This window comes from Triturus cristatus, chromosome 5_2 (genome assembly GCF_964204655.1).
Source record: "Triturus cristatus chromosome 5_2, aTriCri1.1, whole genome shotgun sequence".
Lineage (NCBI taxonomy): Eukaryota > Metazoa > Chordata > Amphibia > Caudata > Salamandridae > Triturus > Triturus cristatus.
Window position 1 is genome coordinate 241,563,789 of NC_140588.1, and position 21,994 is coordinate 241,585,782.

The following is a 21,994-nucleotide window of genomic DNA, read 5'->3' on the forward strand; positions in this document are numbered from 1 at the left end:
TATGAATAGTATCTTTATGAGAGTGGAGTCTCCACACATAAAAAGATGTATCTATTTATGTCCCGAGAATCCACACTCATAAAGATACTGCTCATAAATCCCTTTGTTAATAGCAAACAATTGTGAACTTACACAAAAGTGTAAGTTTAGGTTAGTGAATCAGGCTCATAGCATGCATATAGTAAACATACATTATTAGAAATGTTTATTAAAGAATAAAACACAAAATACCCATAGAATTAATATTACTTTTTGAGGAAATAATAGAGTATCTTTTAACAAAATTTAAGCATTTTAAATAATATTTAAAATATTCAATAAAAAGTAACATTTACATTTTTTTTATAGAAATAAAAAAACACAATAACACGATAGAAAATGAATTACAATAAATAACATATTCATGTTAAATCAAATACAGTTAAAATATCTTCGAAATCTTCCAGGATGAAGTAACGTAGTAATCTAACGCTTGCATGCATTGAAGCGCCAGTCTAAGAAAACATTGGAAAAAGTGCATACAAAGGGGTAAATTCCCATCCAACATACACTGGGGCTAAAGCATACATTGGGTGGGGGTCAGATTTACTATTATGACTCCATTCTAATAAACAGTGGGGATCGTGCACACTGGAGAATAGGGCCAGATTCACAAGTCTAACTCCAGTTTAACAAATATATTTAGTCAAGGCACAGATATGTGAAGTTAAGCATTGTAAAACTATAGGTACCTGTATATGTATATCTGTTAATATTTTGGTCCTCAATATTATGGCTATGACATTCCCCATTCCTTATTAAATATTTTGTACCTCCACAACAAGCAATGAATGGTTATCTTCTCATGGGTAAGATAATTTGATCCCATCTCCTGTTTACATTAGCACCACCTCCTAAATATATATGCTGTTAGTGTCTGCTTTCATAGAGCTCTAGATGAGATGGGGCAATGACCAGGTAGGAGAGCACCATCCACTGTTTGGGGTAGACCACAGAACTCATAGTTTTAAGAACATGAGCAAATAAAATATGTGAAAGACTATAGGCTTGACTTTAATGTGCTAAAGTATGAAAAGGCATACATCCATCAATGCTTTTGCATCTGTTAGCATGGGAAGGTACACTTTTTAGGTGCACATATGAGAGAGTTCAAATGGATCAAGCTATGAAATTAAATAATAAATTAAATCAAAAAGAGTTCCAGCCATTCATAGTTCATAATGGTAAGCAATACTATTATTATCCACAGAACTCTTTCAAAGCTTTTTGAGACTTCAATAACAGTAAATCTTGCATACCCTTCTCTGCAGAATTAATGGAAATGATTTACGGTTAATACCAGGAGTTTGATGAACATCTTCTTTCTGTTCATGTCTAATCTTATCAGGGTATATAAAATTACTTGCAGAGTGGAAAGGAGGCTTACAAAATGATGTAAAGCTTGTTTGTAAGACAGTTGTTGTCTTCCTGACAACACGTGCCACACACAGAGATTAAATGGGGCTCCCATTTCACATGTATACATTGCTATCTTTATTGGTTATGTATACTATTTTGGAATGCTGAGACTGACAATGTAATGCCCAGTACCGGGTAATATGTATGAAATTACTGTACAAAAATTGATAGAGTTGATGTAAACAAAAAAGGGGAGAGGCACTAAATTTGAATATTACTATCTGTATTAGATGTTGAAATGAAAATACATTAATTTCGGAGAGCAATGCTCTTTCTTCGATATAGGTGTAATCACAAAGGTACACACATATTGCAGGTGAAAGGCCGCAAGTGAGGAATGTGATAGGGTGACAGTGTCAAAGGCGTGTGTACAAATAGTACATAACACGAGCAATAAGGACATAATAAATTTGAAACATGTTATGAGTCAGAAACTCTGTGGGAAAGCTGTACTTTGTTGACGGCGTTTCAATCTGGGTGATTTTTGGTCATCATAAAGACAAGATTACATTAGTTATATTGAGACTGCTGGCATGGTAGCAAGTCCGAATCGGGTCACTCGGATGGGTAAGGGTGAGTAGACAGGCTGTGAGTCCCAGTGATATGATTACCAGAGGCACCAGTGGGAGGGCCAATTGGGCTGAATCAAGTCCAGGTGCCTGGAGAAGACCACAAGGTGTCAGTCTAATAGATCAGCCAGTCTGATTCCATATGTGTCCTTTACAGGGGGATGAATAGAAGAAAAAGCCTCTCTATGAAAAGCTGATTCTTCCTTGCAGGGTGATCCTCTGCTGATGCGGAATGGATCACACTGATCACGCTACTAGCGCTAAATTGAAGCACAAGCAGCACGACATGCATATTTTCTGCCTGTTGACAGAACACTGTCAAATCTCACTAAGTTTTTATGCAATGCCGCAGAATTTGATGAAGTGAAACTCAACGAGTTCTATCCAGTACTAATCACGGACAAAGCTGATATCCAGTCAAGTTGTTATATTCTTTATTAAGCAAACTGTGATGCTGAGCTTCTTGGCATTGAATGAGACTACACACACAACAACATGATGGACGGACTACAAAAACTTTTCAAACACTAATCCCCAGTCAAGAGATCTGGGTTAAATCCATGGTTCTTTTGCTCACCATGCCATCCAAGTTTGTACCCAGCCATATGCAAATCAGACTTGACCCTGCTCCTCATGGGAACTGTCCATCCCGAACTGCCAGGCCAGGTCTTCCCTGGACCGGACAGAAGCATCCTGGGGCCGGATTCATGGAATCACCGTTCTTCAGCCAGGCTAGCTTGATTGGGGGTGAATGTCTGGTTTGTTCAGTATTCTACCCATCATTTATCTGCACTGAATGAGATAACCCTGGTTAATAAGGATAAATATAACATTTTAGAGTTCCAACAAATTTCATGGCTTCTGTGTTCAAAGATTAAAAAGTAGATCCCTCCACAAATTTGTTGCCTCTGCTGACAACGATGGTGCTACTAAGTAAGCTTTCTAGAAAACTAGAAAAAATGTAGACAGAGAAATAGAGATTGAGACTAGGGCAATCTCTGCAAGATGTGAAAGAAAAAAAAGCAGCAATAGAGCGTTTTTGTTATCATTGATAGGCAGGTCTTTGTACAATATCTTACTTATCCTTGCTTCTGCTGTGGAATGCTCACCAGAAAACTAGGCGTGGCAGTAAACTCCACTCAGCTGGCAGAGTTCACAGAATTTTGCCCAGTCCAAGCTATGCCTGCAGCACGGAGTTGCAGAAAAACTCAGGGAACCACTGCGCAGCAGAGTTTGCCTTACTCATAACTTTGCTACCAATCGCGTTGAAAAGCTTCCACTCAAGTAGAAAATCTACTTGTGCGGCAGAAAGAAGCAAAGCCTTCGTTTGTGCAAATTTTACAGTGCAGAACAAGCTCCTGGCAGTAAAAATCAACACAAGTAGCACGACATGCCGAAAATTGGCTGCTCTTGAGTCGCAGCAGAATCTCACTGAGTTTTTATGTAACTCTGTGGATTTCCTCTGTGAGTTCCACACACCCCCTACAGAAAATCCCTTTTAACTACACTTCCTAAAAAGCATTTGAATAGCGAGGTATAGTGGGCCACTATAGGTAGTGTCTGGGAAATAAAGCGTCGAAAGTTGTATTTCTTTCTGTTACAAGGAAATAGGGCCACTTATTAAAATCATATGCAAGCCCAATGCACACTGGTGAAATATACAAAGCAATGGGTACAGTACAGCAGACCATCAGTACTTAAAGTGTCCATCCAATTCCTCTTTCTTTTTTAATTATTTGTATATGATCACTGCAAGGTGGATCGTATGTGGGCTGCTCTAAGAGGCCACTTTTATTAGGAAATGCAATTTCAAAGAACACCTGCATTTTCATAACTATATATGCAAAACAAAAATTGCCTTTGAGGGATGGATTTAATTCTAGGTGTTGGTCTGGATTTGTATTTAGTGACTGGTTTGCTCCTCCCCAAGGCAGTGATGACTTAAAATAGTAAAAATATGAAATACCAACCTGATTTATTTTAAGCCATTATGCTTCTATATTTTGCTCTACATACATTACTAAAAGTAGCAAGTAAACTTGGGTGAAAGTATGTCAGAAATTAGTTTTCTCACATCCCCCACAGAACATTTAATCCATAAGATTATTGCATATTCACTTTGAGGGCATCGGTAATGTCAAAAAAGAGAAGCTGTGTTTGACAAGAACAGACTAAAGGAACTTGGTGAAATGAAATCAAATAATTGAATTCAATGTCAGTCCAGTTTTAGAAAGTAATTTAAAGTTAACCCATGGGTAGAAAATTGGCTTCAAATTAATTTTGTACAAGAATCCATAGTCCTTGAAATTAGATTAATCATTGCGTTTTCGTAGGTGTTGATCTGATTTTACCGAGTAACCAATTAATAATGAGATGTTACAAGTCTGTAATTAACTTTAGTTTGGTTATTGCAGTATGCTTAGTGGAGGAAGAACATTAATGTAACTTATGTAACATAAAGTTATATTGGAATTACAATATTGCAGTAAATAGAAACCGATGCAACAAGTACCAGAAATGTTTTATCATAGTAAGTTAACCGTTTAGCAAATATGAGTGGACACCATAAATAAAAGGAAAATGTTGAAGCATGAACCTTATAGTGTGAGACACCACTTGTGTTGGGGGGCGGGGGAGCAAAGACCAGAGCAAACTGCATGATGAAATATCTAATATCACCAGATTTGAGACCATGTTAAGACATTGAGAACAACAATGGAGGCAGAAAATAAAACTGTGATGGTTTTTGGCAACCAGACTCATTGATTTATTCAAATATCAAAGTCACTTTTGCCTAGTCTGGATGTGAGGCAAAGTCTCTCTTTCCTTAAATATTGGGAAACTACATCACATCTGTACTTAGGGCCAGTTTATCCATTTCCACCTTCAGAACCTTTTTAGTTGAGCAGGAAAGAAAATGCTGTTTTTTCATATTTCAAGATTGACATAAAGTGTAAGCCATACTTAAAGAGGCCAGTGAAATGGGAAAAGGAGCGAGAAAGGCAAACACTTAATGTAATGAACCTGAAAACACACTCTGAATGGAACACCATAACCAGAAGCTGCTATTGATCTTTGGAAGTGGTGGGTGTAATGCTTACCCTGTATTCCAGCAAGGGAGCATAGCAAGTTTATCCATCTTGTTTTTGGGGGGCTTGATGGATTATCCACCCCCGACAATTTTTTAAATAAATGTATTCAAATGGTACATATAAAAAAACATGTTCACATGACTTTGTTCTAAAGCTATAGGTTGTGAAAAGGGACTAAGGAAATATTTGGATATTTTCATTTTGTGCCAATACAGTCTAAAAGGTTCCTGATGTTGGCACACTCTTCAAAATTTGGTGTGAGGTCCCCCTATTTGGTAAGAATTACCTCCAGTGTCCATTTGCCAGGTTTGTGTGACAGGGACCATTCATAATAAGAATTATATACAATATGCCAGTACCAGAATTTTGCTCTGTATGTCGAAAAGGCCTTTAGTATGTCACTGTCAGCATTTTCTCCTGGGTGACTCTTCTCGCTCAAATATCAAGGTTTCTATCCCTCAGGCCAATAATTCTACCCAGTATAATAGTACCATGAATTTGCAATGCATGTCTCCTGATTTCAGTAATTACCTTTAGTGTTCCAGGCCCTCCTTTTTGCCACAAGAATTGCTTAACTCCAATAGGCCAACCCAGTAGTAGTGCATGAGTGTTTTCATGAGCCCAGAATGACCTCTAGTGTGTCGTGGAAAGTGGCACACCCCTAAGCATAACACAGACACACTCACTCACATGCACACCCTGTCTCTAACTTATGCTCACTCCCACAAATGTACTGACAGACACAGACACATACTCACTCACTCTCACTGTCTCACACATTCTTCCTTTCACTTATTGATTCTCATTTTTGCTTGCACATTCAAAAACACATACAATGACTCAAACTGTCACTGTCTCCTTCAACCCTCACTCAAAAATGTTTACTTCCTTATACCCAATCACACTACCTGACTCTCATTTCCCCATTCAGCCCATCTCACCCTCTCACCCTCTCCCACTCACTCCCTCCATAATTTACTCATTGTTACTTATCCTCACTTTCACTCACTCTCTCACTCACTCACTAACAGGGTACACACCAAAACACAGTCACTTTCCCACAAATATTCAACCATACACTCACTCTCACTCATTTAGACTGATTCTCATTCACTTTTACTTATTCTTGCTTACCTTCCCTCAATCATCTATGAACAATCATACTCATAAGCATTTATACATGTTCAATTTCAGACACTTGCTGATACACACACACCTATATACACTCATTGATTCTCACTTCTTCTCTCTCACTCGAATACACACACTCACTGACTCTTGTGCTCTTGCTCTCACTCTCTCATACTCTAACTCACTGATACTCACACTCACAAAGATACCCATATAGTCACTCTCACTCTTTCTCATTGACTCTATCACACTCCTCCTCTCTCATGGAAGCTCATTCTTGCCACTCTTTCTCACTCACACTATCTCACTAACTCTCACTCCCACAGACTGTACCTTTCACCCATTCACTTACTGATTCTCAATCATACTTACTTTCAATCACTCTAACTCACTCTCAGTTGCACACACGCACTCACAAACACATTTACATATACTCCCATTCTCTCACTGATTCTCACTTACTCTCACAGACACAAAAGCACACAAACTCACACATACTGACTCTCACACATTCACTCTCACAAACTCTCACTCACAAATGCAGAGCATCAATTTGGGAATTATTTTAATTGTACTTACCTTGACTCTGCTGGGTACTCCTCCTATGCAGTATAGGTGCAGGAATCCAGCACGGGACATAGGATTTAGCAAGGAGTGAAGTAGGGCAGCAGAGGCATGAGGCAGACTTGCCTGAAGCCCTCTTCAGCTTCTGACAGCACATGAATCCAAGCCCTATCAAAAGCTGGGAAATCGCTGGGGATCCCGGCCCTGCTGTACTAGGTGGATTCACATTAGCCACAAGGATGCACAGATGTGTAATAATAAGCAAATATACTGTGTTGCCTGAGTCACCCTCAGTATGTCTGCTAAATAAAATGGATTGTGCTCATATGAGGGGACATTGTTTGAATTAAGATCCTGAGACATGCACAATACAGACATCCACCTGCAGAATGCCATGTTCTTAAACAGCATTCGGTAGATGAATCATGGCACAGACCCTCTCATCATATGAACCTGGAGTGACTGAGTAGTATGACCTGTGCACTCAAAGGGGCAGATTTACAAGAAACTGATGCATCTCTGCATTATAGCAGAGATGCGTCAGTTTACTTTACTTGTGACACACAAAAAAACCCTTGCGCCACCATGGATGCATCGCATTTACAATGCGGCGCACCGTGGCGCAAGGATTGACAGATGCATCATGCATCTGTTGGCGTAAACGTAACGCATTGCTGGAGTTGTGTCGCAAGCATGACGCAACTCCAGCAATGCTCAGGAATGTCTATTCCGATTGTGCTGTGTCAATCCTTGCGCATGCTTCAAGCAGGCGTAAGGTTTTGACGCAGTGGCGTAGTAGAAGTGGGGTAGTGAAATCTTTTAGATTTCACTGCATCACTTATACAAGGCTTTTTTGCGTCGGAACTCCCACCCTGCATAGATTATGCCTGATGCAGGTATAATGTGGCGCAGGGCTTTACAACGTGACACATCTCCCTAGATGCGTCACGTTGTAAATGTGTCGCAACATGGCACATTGTTTACACCGCCGCTGCGTTACAAAAGTAACACAACCGCAGCATAAAAGTGTCGCAAGGGGCTTGTAAATCTGCCCTAAAGTTTATAAAATACAAAAGAAGTGCTATCATGAACACTTGTAAATTGAGTAAAGAGCATTGTGGGGAAAGACAAGGAGCAGCATGTGGCTGTTCACAGATAGCAGGGTTGCCTAGGGCAACCTAGAGCAAAACTAGTTTGCTTTTAAACATTCTGTACCCACGTCAAGACCTACATCATGAAAAAAAGTGAAAAGTTCACAAATAGACTTTATGCCTCACCTTGAGGGTAATTTTGCAGTTTTTTTCTGTTCATATACATTCCTGTCTTACTCATGAGTATGTCTTGTGATGTTTATTCAAAGCTCATTTGATCTCAAATTGTAGTTTTCCAGAGTGGAGAGTTCCACGCAGGAGTAAAAGAGACTTGTGTACAAATGCATTTTTTTTCTCTGTGTGAAAACATTATTTCCCATGGAGAAAGGACGTCTCTTACACTCCCACCAAATTTGAGGGAGACCTGTTTCCCTTCTCAATTTGGAAGGAATGTTACTCCATTCTTAGCTGGATTAAATCTTCACCCAATTCCAGGGTAGGAAGAAGTCAGAGAGGAGTTTGGGAATGTTCACAAAAAATACATATTTGTGGGCATTCCCAAAGTTCCAAAACAAACAATGCTGCTGAAAACCCATTTCCCAACTACTGTGTGAGATTTACCGCTGCAGCTTTCTCTTCACTTGTGACAAAGACATCTGCGCTAGCATCGCACATTCATTTGTGGATTCATACGAGGTATAAATAGGTTCATTTGGCTGTAATCTTTTGTCTACAACCAAATTTAGCTTATGTGAACAGAGCCCAGATTCTCTATCCCTTTAGGAATTCAAAAATGCCCAACATACGAATGGATTCAGTCGATTTTTTTGGGTCATCTGGTTAGTTCTGTATTTTTATTCTGTTATTCTCATCCAACAAGGCACCTTCTCAGCATCTCCCAAGCAAGACATAATTTCCCCATTGGGATATAAATTCACAGCTGTTATGCATTGTATATGGTATGTGGTTTTCTGGATGATTCAATAGGATAATGATAATATGAAGTAGGCCTTCCTCCGTATTAGTGTGGTTAGTGGGTTTGCAGACATACACAAAACAGACTTAATTCGATCGCAGATGAAACTATTATTTTCAGAATGAAACTTGTCAAATGCTCAATAATGATGATGTATCGGAGTAGTGCCATCTTAAACCATGGGCACACTGGGCAGTTGAACCAGTGCCTCACGTGGATAGGGGCCCCATGCATACCAGAATTTAACACTAGTTTTCTGGTAAACATGTTTATTCCTGTAAGTGGTTGTGTAGGCAGGTCCCTGTGCATTGCATTGCCCTGGGGGCCTATAGTGCTGTTAAGACAGCCCTGTATAAGAGGGGGAAGGGGATTAGTCCTGGTGAGTGTCCATGATCAAATAGCAATACTTTAATTTGAACACATCGAGCATTTCTGTAGCCCAGAAGTATCAAACCGGCATAGATCCTGCCTTTGAACATGACAGAGGTATAGTTTAATTTTTGCTAGGGATGGATCTATTTTTGATCTACCTTGATGAATATGTGCATTTTAAAACAGTGTACTCTCTATTTAGGTTAGACCTTAATGATATGCAGTGTCACGTCCTGAAGCCAACCATGAGAAGTTGTTTTATTTGAAATTACTATTTTCAAACCAAACAGCTAATATACACAATTTCCAGGGATAACAAAGTATCATAATTATACATGGAGAAGGAGGAATGTCCTCTGGCATTAAAGAATTCCACGTTTACAACACAGCACAGGGAAAAATAGGATCTCAGTTTTGCAAGGGATAGTTATCCACTATATCCCATTCGTGAGCCAGATTAGCAGACCTGGGCTCTCAGAGAAGGCTCCCTTGCATGAACCACCAACCTAGAGCCTTCTCGCCAAGATCCGCAGATAGTACCCACTGGAATGGAATGATCAATCTGCCGCACGCAGACCAGAGAGCCCTCACTAGCATGCAGGGGTCTTGCCTTGCTCCACTGAAGATCTTTTATGCTCTACTTGCAAGTTGATAGTCCTGTGAATGAACAGTTCAAGGGCAACAAGATCACTAGCTCTCATAAGATCAATGAAGGCATGCGGCACACCATGGGAGCCTGGAAAAAAAAGAGAGAATTTTTAGCCATCACCTGTACCAGAACCCACATTGAGCAAAAGTACTGACCAGTGTGCTGGAAAATAATTTCACTAAGGGTCTGTATGCATTATCAGTGCATAGAACTGGTCAGTAAGGGCAAGTAAGGATATTTTTTCCTATGTCACATGAGGAACGTCCCGTATGTACTGAGTTTAATAGTAATTACTGGTAACTGCATTGTGGATGAATTGCAAGTGCAGTGCTTAATTTGAGCCGGTGGTTTCCGGTACTTGGCACAGGCACTTAATTGTCAACACCAGTGCCTGGGAGAGTCTGCTACTAGGTGGCGCTGCCTGACGAGTTTAGAGATGAACACAACAACAGTTAATTATAAATTCAGTATACATTAAAAATGACTGTTTCCTGCTGCCCAAGCCATTCTTGTAGCTACAGGGGCCTGCAATAGTCCGAATTGTCACACTTGGAGGAGAGTGATGGTTACTAGTTGTGTTGTTACTGTCATTGGCAGCACTGGCAAAGACCCTATGTGGTGCAAGCTGTAGTAAACCTCCTGATGAGAGCCCTGGCACTTATTTTCTTTACAAATTAAGCACTGTGCAAGTGGGGATAACCGGATTTATACACCACGGTGTGTATTGGCCAGCTTTGATTTATAGACTCTGAGGAAAAAAATCCCCATAGCGCCGGCTGCCCGGGTCGATAGCCTCCACTTATTCAGAGCTATAGAAGATATGTATCAAAACAACATTTATGGTTCCTTACCTCCCCAGCTCTTAAAGCATTTATATATATAATGACAGTGCCCAGAAGATTTATCCCACTGTTGCATGTTACTGCTGAATATTACATTTATTAGATACCTTAATAAATACTTTACTTAGTGCAGATTCCTCCACGACAAACTCATAGCCCTACTGATGTGACTGGACTACAGTCAAATCAATTAGCTGTTTCTATTTCAAACGAGAGGACAAGAAAAAGTGTAACAAAGATGTGCCCGTCCTGTTTTCTTAGTTCCATGTGGAACAAAGGTAGGTAAATAATATTTTATAAAAATATAGATTGTAAATATAGACAAAAAGTTGACAATCTGTATATTTCAATATATGTTAAGCTGTATTTAATTCCTAAAATCAAATAAAACTCACTTTATGTATGAGTTCGGGTTGGGTTAATATACTTCTCCAATTCCAGACCTAACATATTTGGGGGCAGATTTCCCAATGGTCTCTGTCAGCACGAGCATGAGGCAAAGCAGCAGCAGGGATATTTTTCTGTGGTGGACAGGTGGCCTTTTCAGAGTGCAAAATCCACTGAGCACCTCTTTGCGCTCATGGGCCATTTTTTGACAGGCGATCTCGTCAAAACCCCAAAACCTATGCTGGACAATACACTTGCCACTGTGCAAGATTCTACATTGAACCAGTGAGTGCATTTGTTCACTGATGTAGGGGATGACACGAGCACCAAGCCAATCTTAGTTGATGTGTCTCTGCGTTATATTTTCTCTTTCATGTAACACAACACAGCAATTTGGATACTCTGCTCGATTGCACGAAAACTGTGTAGTAGTGTCAAGTGAATGATAAATGCATAAAGTTCAGGCCAAATTTATGTATGCAGATGTATATGTACAGCTGGTATTTAAGTGGTAGTCATTTTTGTACTCAGTGCTTTTGCCAGACTTTTTTTTGTGGTATATTTTTTCACATGCCGCCAACGTACCTCATGAACAAGGAAAGTGCCCACTCAGGGCCACATTTACAAGCCCATTGTGCCACCGGTGCATCACTTTTTTTGATGCACCGGCAGAGCAATGGGGTTGCCTATATTTACAAGGCCCCATAACATCCATGGGAGGTGCAGGAGTGGAGCAACGAGGAGAAATACTTTTATTTTTCGTTTTTCCTCCTTATTTGTGTACCGCATTCTGAAGCATGCATAGAAAGAGTAAAATGACATCAATTATTGCTTCTGTGCAGGAAGGTGTCCCTTCCTGCATGAAAACAATCATCCCTGCAATGCAGGCACCCTTGCAACGTGACACAAGGGTGTCTGCGTTGGTGCTATACTGCTGTTTGTGCGCTGGTGCAGGGGAGAAGAACTGGAATACGCCACATCTTGTAGATACAACACATTCCTGCCGTTTTATTTTGAGGCAAAGCAGACAAGCAGGAAGGCTTGCTGCGCTGCTGTGTGTCAAAATATAGTAAAAGAAGCCCCCCTCTGCACTGCTCATGATTCCTTCATCCACCACCATACATGCCCTGTCCTTTTACCTCACTCTATTAGCTTATTTTTCATTAATGCTTTCTCTCTTTGTCACTGTTTTCCTATCTTTCACTTCCTCCTTCTTTCCCCTTTTCTGTATTTGTCTCTCCTGTTCTGGGTCAAAATCTAATGATAAACAATAACTACTGCTCCCCAAAAAATATTGCCACTGGCTCAAATTAAGCACATTGCCATCTTACTCCCTTGTCTCAACTACCATTCTTTGAAAATTGAAGTAAGGATGTGACTCAGATATTTTTAACCTAGATCCTAGATTATCTTGCATTTTATAAAGGTAAGTACTCTCCACTACGATATTAAAATCAGTCTTTAAGCTCTCGGCTTTTTTTCTGGAGATTTGATTCCTACTCAAATGCTGGGAATGTATGATTGACTCCCATAATTCTGTAGGGGTATATCATTTTTGCTGAGGCAAAGGTGGAAGCAGCTGTTTTTCCTATAAAATGCTAGAGACGTGCGTGTGTGATAAGACATCTCCTTTTTCGTTCTTCGGAAGAAAAGAAACTCTTCCTTCCAATCTATCCTAAAATTAAAGAAAAAATATATCTTCCTTTGGTTGATAAGCTTTGTGTTGCTATGGCTGGTCTTCATTATTTAGAGTCAACATTACACTAACGTAGTCTTCACCACCACTATGAGCTCTTTGCAACTCTAGTATAACCATTGTCATCATCACATATTTGACAGGAATAAATGCAAACAGATACGGCCGAGACTTCTACAGCAAATTGTGGGAAAGACAATCCAGTTAGGCTAAGTTGCTAACAGGAGCTTGAAGGGCACAGGCAGCCAGAGAAAAGCATCTGAATCCACTCAAATTTTTGGATAGTCTGGCGTACCTCCTAAATAAATTTGATAAGACAATTCATTGATAATTTCATCAAGTAATTTTCCCTTTGTCGCCAATGGTGACACTTTATGGTGCCATCATTTCGTCCTCGTCTGTGTACTCACAAATACTGCATAATGGGTGATTGTCTTCTTTTTCCAATCAATGGGAATGAGGAACCAGGGAAAGAATACCTTTGTAAGGAGGTGAAGCTGCTATCTCTTGCTATACGCTGCAATTATTTTGCCTTCCCGTGGCGCAATGTGCCACTGCCTTTTTTTCAAGACCACATAAAGCCACTTTATGTGGCTTTTCATGGCCTTAAAATATGTGCCCCTTTCAGGCAGTAACCTGTGTGAAAGGGGCTTTCCATGAGTGTTGCTGTGGGTGTTTCCAAGCAACACCCATGGAACCTGAAGCGTTACCAGATTTAGGAGTCATCGTAAATCTGGGAATGAGTCAGAACCTAACGCCACCCCAGTGGTGGCATTAGGGAGGCGCAAAGAGGAGAAATGGTTTAATTTCTCCTCGTTTTTCCTTTTTCTATCTGTGCTGCATTCTAAATGCTAGTTGGGGGACAAGGCCTATGCTCTTTGGTAAGATAATTTTAGTTTAAAAAACCAAAGAGGAACCATCACTCTGCTAGCATTTCTAGAGCGGTTATTTCTGTGCTGTCCCTCCAAATTGAGTGCTAAGTTTTTCACTGTGGCTGGCACTTCACTATAAAATACACACACTGCATATTTTTCCATTAACTTCATACAAGTATTTTAAATATACATTGAAAAAGTATTTACTTATTTTACCTTCAGAACTGCTATTTCCAGAGGTTAGTCCAGTCTTTGTCTGTTATTTTAGGATGAACCTCTTATTGTGGCTTAATGTGCATATTGCTCATTTTAATATCTTTTTTGGCTTTACTAGCTTTAGGTTTTTACTTTTAGTGTATTTATGTTATGTTGTGGTTGGGTGCATTGAACTTAGTTAGTGTTGACATCTTTTGCACTTTTCTAATAAAATAAATACAAATTCAAGTGAAAGTCGATCCAAATGTTAACCTTATTTAGATGTGCGTCAAAGGTGACCTCTCATTTGAGAGAACCGTCTATTTACATGGTTAGTGTAGCTTGCTCATGACCCTCCCTCTCCTTTGCAATGACTGCTCACTCCTGATGCTTCTATGCTTTGCTTTAAGACACATATTGGCACCAAAACATTGGAACTTGAATCCTGATTGCGGGCTGGGGAGCACAGAAGGAGTCCCCCCTTTTCCCTCACCCATCCTTGTTCTGTTTATTCATCTTTCTGCCAGCATTAGGTTATTCCAATAATAGCCCCGGACAACAGTATTGGCTTCTGATGTATCAGGGACTCATTGCTAGTGCTGGTGCAGTCAGTGGCATTTCAGTCAAGATCAAGGCGGGATATTTATTTAATTACTGTATTTATAAAGCGATACAATTCGTTCTCGTGGAGGATAACCCGGGTCTGATTCGAAGACTGCAGGGCACCATGCACCAGAGTCAATTTATAAAGGATATAGCCAGGTCTTTAGCCTCTTATGAAACATGAAGAGGTCCGCAGTCAGGTAACAATCAATAGGCAGAGGATTTCAGTGGATGGCTGCTAAATTAGTAAAAATGCAGCCTCCCATTCTTTTTTATTATATGGTTGATGCTTGGGTGAAGGTGAAATTGTGTCTCTCAGAAAAACCCCAAAGGGGAGCAATCCCTTTCAGGATGAATGCCCTCACCCACCATAGGTGGCATGCTTCATCATATGGGCTTCTCCTCCCAGTGGGAAAATCTAGTCCCACTGAGGGCTTCAACTCCCTCACTGTGAGGTAGGAGCTCTGGGATGTTTTAGAATGTCCTAAGCTGTTGAGGATGCTAAAATCCCATATGTGAGCGCGAGGTGTCGTGAGGGTGCAGCACTAAATGTGAGTGAAAAGGTAAATGTGATTCTAAAACTACCTAGTGGGGACAAAAAACTTTGTATTGGCTTGTCTGGATAGGCAGGGTTAAAAAGCAGTGCAAAGCAGTGTAGATTAAACAGCTAAAATGTAAAAGTCGGCCGACATGTTTCAGCCTATCTGATCTTTAAAAGTATCCAGGCTTTAATCAGGACCATAAAGAATAAACAAAGCTGCTGCTTGTGTCAAACAATTAGTAAAACAATAATAGTGAATATAGTGATACAAAACCAGTAATCCAATGTAAAGCTCAGTATTACTGGAACTTATCTGTAAATGTGAGACACAAAGACAAAGTGCAACAAGTCATAAAAACATTGCAATACATTATTTTCATACTGTCAACGTTAGTGGACATGGATTGCTATCATATCCAGTAAGTACAAATATGGTACCCATTTCAAATCTACTCACCCAGACCAATGGATAACTAGACCCACCTCAACCTGGTAGCAACTCAGGGAAGGGGGGCCCCACACTGCAAAAACAAGATCATGTGTCACGCAATAGTGAAAAGTAGTGTGAGCACTTGTCTATAAAGAACAAAAGGGTGTGCTGGTGGTGAACCTCTCAGATAGAGACACTGTGAAAGACGGACCTTAACTAGATAGGAGTGTACCTCGCCTTATTCTTTGGTGGCCAAAGCTAATTACAAGGTTAAAGTAGCTTATGTTGGCAATATTAGACTACCTGATTCATTTCCCAGTGGGACTTTGGTCAATAATACCCAATTCAAAATGGCATTTGATTGGAGTGTCATAGTACTAAGGGTTAGGTCCGTGCTAGTTTGGCTCGCTGTTGGGCAAGATGATGAACTATGATTAACCTTGCAACAGAACCAGGGCACTCCATCATGGTGCTGGTTGTTTAAGACGCGGTGGCATAATGCGTGCTGTAGAAGACATTAGATTACAGGCCAGAGATACTATACTGCAGGGCGCTTTGTCATGCATATAGTCTGGGCTAGATTTATTGAAAACTAAAAAAACGCTCCTTATAAGCGTTAAACTCTTGAGTGTAATGCGCACTATCTCATGGTGCTGGTTGTTAGGATGCGGTAGCATATTGCGCGCTGTAGATGACATAAGAACTCAGGCCAGAGATAGAGCCTGAATATTGTACTGCAGGGCGCTTTGTCATGCATATAGTCTGGGCTAGATTTCTTAAAAATGATAAAAACGCTCATTATAAGCGTTAAACTCTCGGGTATAATGCGCACTAGGTGTTATTTAAAAGAACTACGCTCCTAGGTGAATGGATACAGAATGCATTCCCAAAGCGGGCTGGTTATAAAACCAGCCGTCATCCAGACACTCGTTAGTAATGTGAAGCCTATTCAGGGTATACCACAATATATTGCTATTGCTGAACTGCACCAATATCCCTTGCCCTACTCACCTCTCTGTCGGTACCCCGTTGTGGTACATGAGCTGCTACCGGAGGCACCGACAGGAGGATTTTGTGGCACTTAAATACAAGTAAAAAATGACAGATTCCTATTTCATGAAGCAATGATTTTCTATTTTGTCTCTCCATTATATTTGATTCAATACTGGTTTTTGTTTTTGCTTTAGATTTTTATTAAGAAATCTGATAGCCATCATTATATTGGACCTCCTCATCTTTAATATTGAATCACTGGCTCTCTAGACACATTTATACCTTCTGCGACCGACGAAGGTGAGATAAATGGTGCTATTCAACCCCCTCTCTTTGAAATCTCTTGTTATTAAGCTCAGGTTGTTCTAATTTGGTTTCCTTTGTCTTAATTTTTTAGATTAATTCTGATATTTTGGATGTCCTGATGTGGGATTTGCTGTCTATTTCTTATTTACCAATCATCAAATAAAAAGCCTATACTTGACTTGCTGTCATTTTGAGGTGAGATAATAGTTTTTACCTTTCGAGACTTAGTTTTGGAATATATAAATTTAGAAATGAAATATTCTTTTGGATTTTTTAAAGAATTTGTCAATATGATCTTTGAACATAGTACAGTGATTAATTTGTCTATTTGAAGAAACATATATAAATAGGGTACTATAAAATATGTAAAAGAACGCCAACAAATAAATTTGTTTTTAGGGCATCTTATGTACATAATGACTCCATTTTTGTATCTTTATATAATTGTATAATCTAAAACAAAAAACTTTTTTAATGTTTGTATATATGTGTACGTCCGTCAGTTTTAATGAGTGTTATAAAAATGTCTTTTCTATTCTGTTACAGCCCTGAAGAAGTTCTGTTAAAATTTGTCTTTAAAGGAACGAAACGCGTTGGCTGTTGTTGTGTTTTTATCAGCTATGAAATAAAAGTCAAACAAAGAAACAGAAAAACACTTTGGACTCTCTATTTTATGTTCAGTGCACCTCCATTTGTTGTGAATAAATTGTCAGAGATTCTCTTCTGAGGCACCACTAGGTGAATGGTGCTGGAGTTATTGTGCACTAACAGCCAGATAAGGCAGCAGCATTATTAAAAGTGAGGTGCTACTATTTAAGTCCATCACCTTTGGTTGTTTTTGATATCATTATTTTCGGGACTGGTTTGCACTCACTACTGCTATATATATTCTAATCAACTAGTATGTCACGTTTCAATGACGGACGCGAGGAGTTAGCGCAGGATCTTTTTGGTAGAAGTGCCACCCCTATGCCCCCACACCCACTACTACGGGTAAACAAGGATTACGAGCCCTATTCCTAAAATTAGAACGCCTAAAAAAACAAGAATTGGCACGATGGTGGGATGGAGTTACACTCCAACAATATATAGACAATAAAAAGTTCCCAAGAGGACTGCGCATCTTAATTTTTCCTACTTTTGAGGATCTAAGTGCAGACTTACTCAAAGAATGGGAAACAAATTTGGAAAATGCCTCATTAGTCATGATGCAAATTCTAATACGACATGCGATTGATAAAGGGGCAAAACTGCTATCAGAGATTCAAACAGTAGAGTTAGAAATTGAGACATTGGAAGCCAAAGACTTAACTGAGAAGAATTACGAAATTCTAAAAAAGGTAATTTTGAGTCATCAACAATATCTTAAAGATAAAAAAATGAGAAAGATTCGGCGCGACGACTGCGACTACAAAGAAGGGAGAATCTACATTTTTGTTAAAAAGTATGATTCCGCACAGGTATCTGAAGACAGGAAAAGAGGAAGGGAAGAATTTGAAGATACGCGATCACTGAGTAGTATCTCAGTATCTTCACGTAGTAGTGCTGCATCAGGTAGCAATCAGGGAGAGGCCCCTTTAGGGGAGGGTACCACATCATTTCAGAAAGAGTTGGCTACACTTCAGATCAGCAGCAATCAACGCAAAAAACAAATTCCAAAACGAGGAAAGGAGGGAGGAGAGGGAAAGGAAAAGGTAACAAAAGGCAGACAGACAGAGCAGGAGAAAATGACATTGAGACCCAAAAAGCCATAAGTGCAATCCAAGAAAGAAATGATGATATCACAACTCCATCTGATGCTAATGTGGATAATACAAAGTTGGAAATTATCAATTTATCTAACAGATCTATTGATGTTGATGAGCACAGTTTGCTATGTAAAGGTCTTGGATTCTGTCCCACACAATCTGGAGATTTATCAGATGTACATGTTGATTTGTTCAAATTTATAAGAACTTTGAAATTAAAGGAGTACTTTAAAGATCGAAATTGTGGTGTATCTCTTGAGGGACGGAGTAGAGAACAGGTCACACATAGCATTGAGGATGTTCGCAATATACAATGTCTCCTTTTTATCGAGGCAGGGGAAGAAATGGAGATGGAATCCCTTTTGCAAGATCTAGATATCATAGAAAATGTTGATGTAGACAGTGGACTAAGACCTAAGTCCAAGTTTGTGCCTAATCTGGGCTACCATCCAAATATTGATAAATTCCATGAAAAGGTGACTGAAGATTTGTACAAGTTAGAAAAATCTGAGAAATATCTGAACCAAGACAAACAGAATCTGACCAGAGATGAAAGAGTGGCACTGACCAGGCTAGAAAACGATAGTAATATAGTCATCAGGAAAGCCGATAAAGGCAATAATATCGTTATAATGAACAAAGCCGACTATATGGGTGAAATAGATCGACAGTTAAATGATAAAACCTGTTATGAAGTATTGAAGAATAATCCCATAGCCGAACTCACCTCGCAGATAAACCTCAGGTTGGGAGAATGGAAAGAAACATGCCTCCTAAATGACTTAGAATATAGATTCTTAAAAGTAAGCAATCCACGTTTCCCTTGTATCTATATACTTCCTAAAACACATAAGAAAGTCAAATTTCCACCAGGAAGACCGATAATTTCGGGAGTTGGATCGCCTACTGAGAAAATGTCAGAGTTTGTGGACCAAAAACTACAAAGGTATATGTTTAATCTGCCATCTTTTTTAAAAGACAGCAAAGACGTCCTGTCCAAACTGAAAGATTTTGCTTGGTCGGATGAGCTTTTATTTGTCAGTTGGGATGTTGTTAGCCTTTACACGTGCATTGAGCATAAGTTTGGTCTCTTGGCAACACAGTCCTTCTTAGATAAAGACGGAGCTGACACATTTGAACATAATAGGATGATCTTAAAAATGATGGAATTGATTCTCACAACAAATGTATTTCTCCACGATGGCAAGTGGTATAGTCAGCTGCGCGGCACGGCAATGGGCACCAAATTTGCCCCTTCATACGCATGCCTATTTATGGGATGGTACGAGGGGCTCCATGCATGGGGCAGAGATGCCTCCCATTGGACACAGAATATAGTGTTCTGGGGTAGGTTTATCGATGACATCATATGCCTCTGGTCTGGTTCTGAAACTTGTCTACATGACTATTTTCACTACCTCAATGATAATCCATACAATGTAACATTAACAATGACCTACAACAGAGATAAAATTGATTTTCTAGATCTACATCTATACGTGAAAGATGGAATGATACAGAGTGCTTTGTATCGGAAAGAGACGTCCTGTAATGGAGTACTCCATGCTACCAGCGCTCATTCTAGATCTGTTATCAAAAATATCCCCTACGGAGAGCTAGTAAGGGTAAGAAGAAACTGCTCAGAAACAACAGTCTTTGAAAAGAATGTCTTAGAGACTGGAAGTAAATTTTTGGAAAGAGGATATGAAAAGAGTGATGTAAAATCAGCCATTTCCCGAGTGCATCAACTAAGTAGAGACTCCACTCTGGAGATCAACACTAAGAAGAGGAAGATTCATAATGATAAGCCTCGTTTTATAACTAGATACACCTCACACAGTCAAAGGATTTTTAGAATCTTGAAAAATAGCTGGCATATGCTATTGGAAATACCCGCCTTTAAAACGACTCTCACTAAAAATCCAAGTGTAACCTATAAGAAGGGGATAACACTAAAAGAAAGACTGTGCCCCAGCTATGTGACCTCATCACAGAGACCTTCAACATGGTTACCTACAAAACCGGCTGGTTTTTTCACATGTAGCTCCTGCAACATGTGTGCTTTTGGTAAAAACAAAACGAAGGAATTTGTGTATAACACTCAGAAACAGTACAAGATCAGAGAGTTCATTAATTGCAAAACTTGTTATGTGGTATACATATTGGGTTGTAAATGTAATCAAATATATGTAGGAAGTACAACGAGGAGCCTAAAACTAAGAATCCAGGAGCACAGAAGAGCCATAGTTACAGGGGACCCGAGGTATCCTATGGCTGAGCATTATAAACAAGCTCATGCTAATGACCATACATTCTGGTTCTTTGGAATTGAACATGTGGCAGCATGCAATAGAGGAGGTGATAGAGCTCTCACCTTAAGACAACGTGAGTCTAAATGGATTTGTAGACTACAAGCAATCAAGTTTGGTCATAATACTGATAATGAATTTCATTATTTTCTGAACTAAGGCAGATATTAATGGATATAATCTTGTATTCAGTTGAGCCAAATGAAGCGGTTGAAAATTGTGGCATCTAAATGTATTATAAAATCTGTCCAGAAACTACTCAATCTATCAATGTTTATACTGGTGCTGTTGTACTTTTACAATTACATTAACAACCTGTACTAAGCGAAAGATAAAAAATGAACATGACGATGAAAGTATCTTTTGACTGTTGTCTTATCTGATCTGATAACAAGACAAGTTATGCAAGTTTTGGACTAACAAGGGACCTCTCCAAAAATCTAAATTTTATATTCCCCCCCCCCCCCCTTTATGGTTTTTTAAGATACAGCTAATACACCAGGGCTGTATATTTGTAAGATTCCGCTGTGGATTACTTTCTCATTTATTATATGGCAACAAGGGTTTTCTTTCCACAAATCTAAATCTTATATTCCCCCTTCTTTATCGTTTTTTAAGATACAGCCAATATACCAGGGCTGTATACTTGTAAGACTCCGCTGTGGATTACTTTCGCATTTATCATAAGGCATCTTTTTGAAGTGTCACGCTGCTATTTTTACATAATTTTTGAATAGATTACACAGTTAATGATTACACTTTCTGTTCTACTTAATTTCCTCTTTTTTTCCTTATTAAAGGATCTTATGACCAACCATAATATATTGTATGTTTTTGTATTAATAATAGTAGTATACTTATATTGCCGCTTTAGCACGATTCGTAATAGTATTAGATTTATAACTCATATCATTATATTAGTCATCATTATAGGCTCGTACCATTATCTTTTCATTTATATACATGGCTAGTATAAGAACCAACTTAATGGATTTAGATACAACTGACATTTAAAGATGGCCGAAATTTTAGAGCATGAAAACGGTATCCTTTGCTTAGTTTCCTTTTTCATATTTCTACAGCTTTCGTCTTTCAGTATTTTCTTTGCCTTTTTATTAGAGGATAGCAAGGGTAATTATTTGAATTCTTGTGTGTCTCATGACAGCG

General features: G+C 39.2%; 1 long non-coding RNA gene across 1 annotated transcript in view; it reads left to right on the top strand.

The window, feature by feature from the left end:
- Positions 1 to 18,755, top strand: part of LOC146822841 (uncharacterized) — a 380,915-nt gene extending 362,160 nt beyond the window's left edge. The window contains exons 7-9 of the long non-coding RNA XR_014962089.1: positions 16,659 to 16,764; positions 16,862 to 16,965; positions 17,317 to 18,755. This is a non-coding gene — a long non-coding RNA (uncharacterized LOC146822841). The remainder of the gene's footprint in view (positions 1 to 16,658; positions 16,765 to 16,861; positions 16,966 to 17,316) is intronic.
- The last annotated feature ends 3,239 nt before the right edge of the window (positions 18,756 to 21,994 follow it).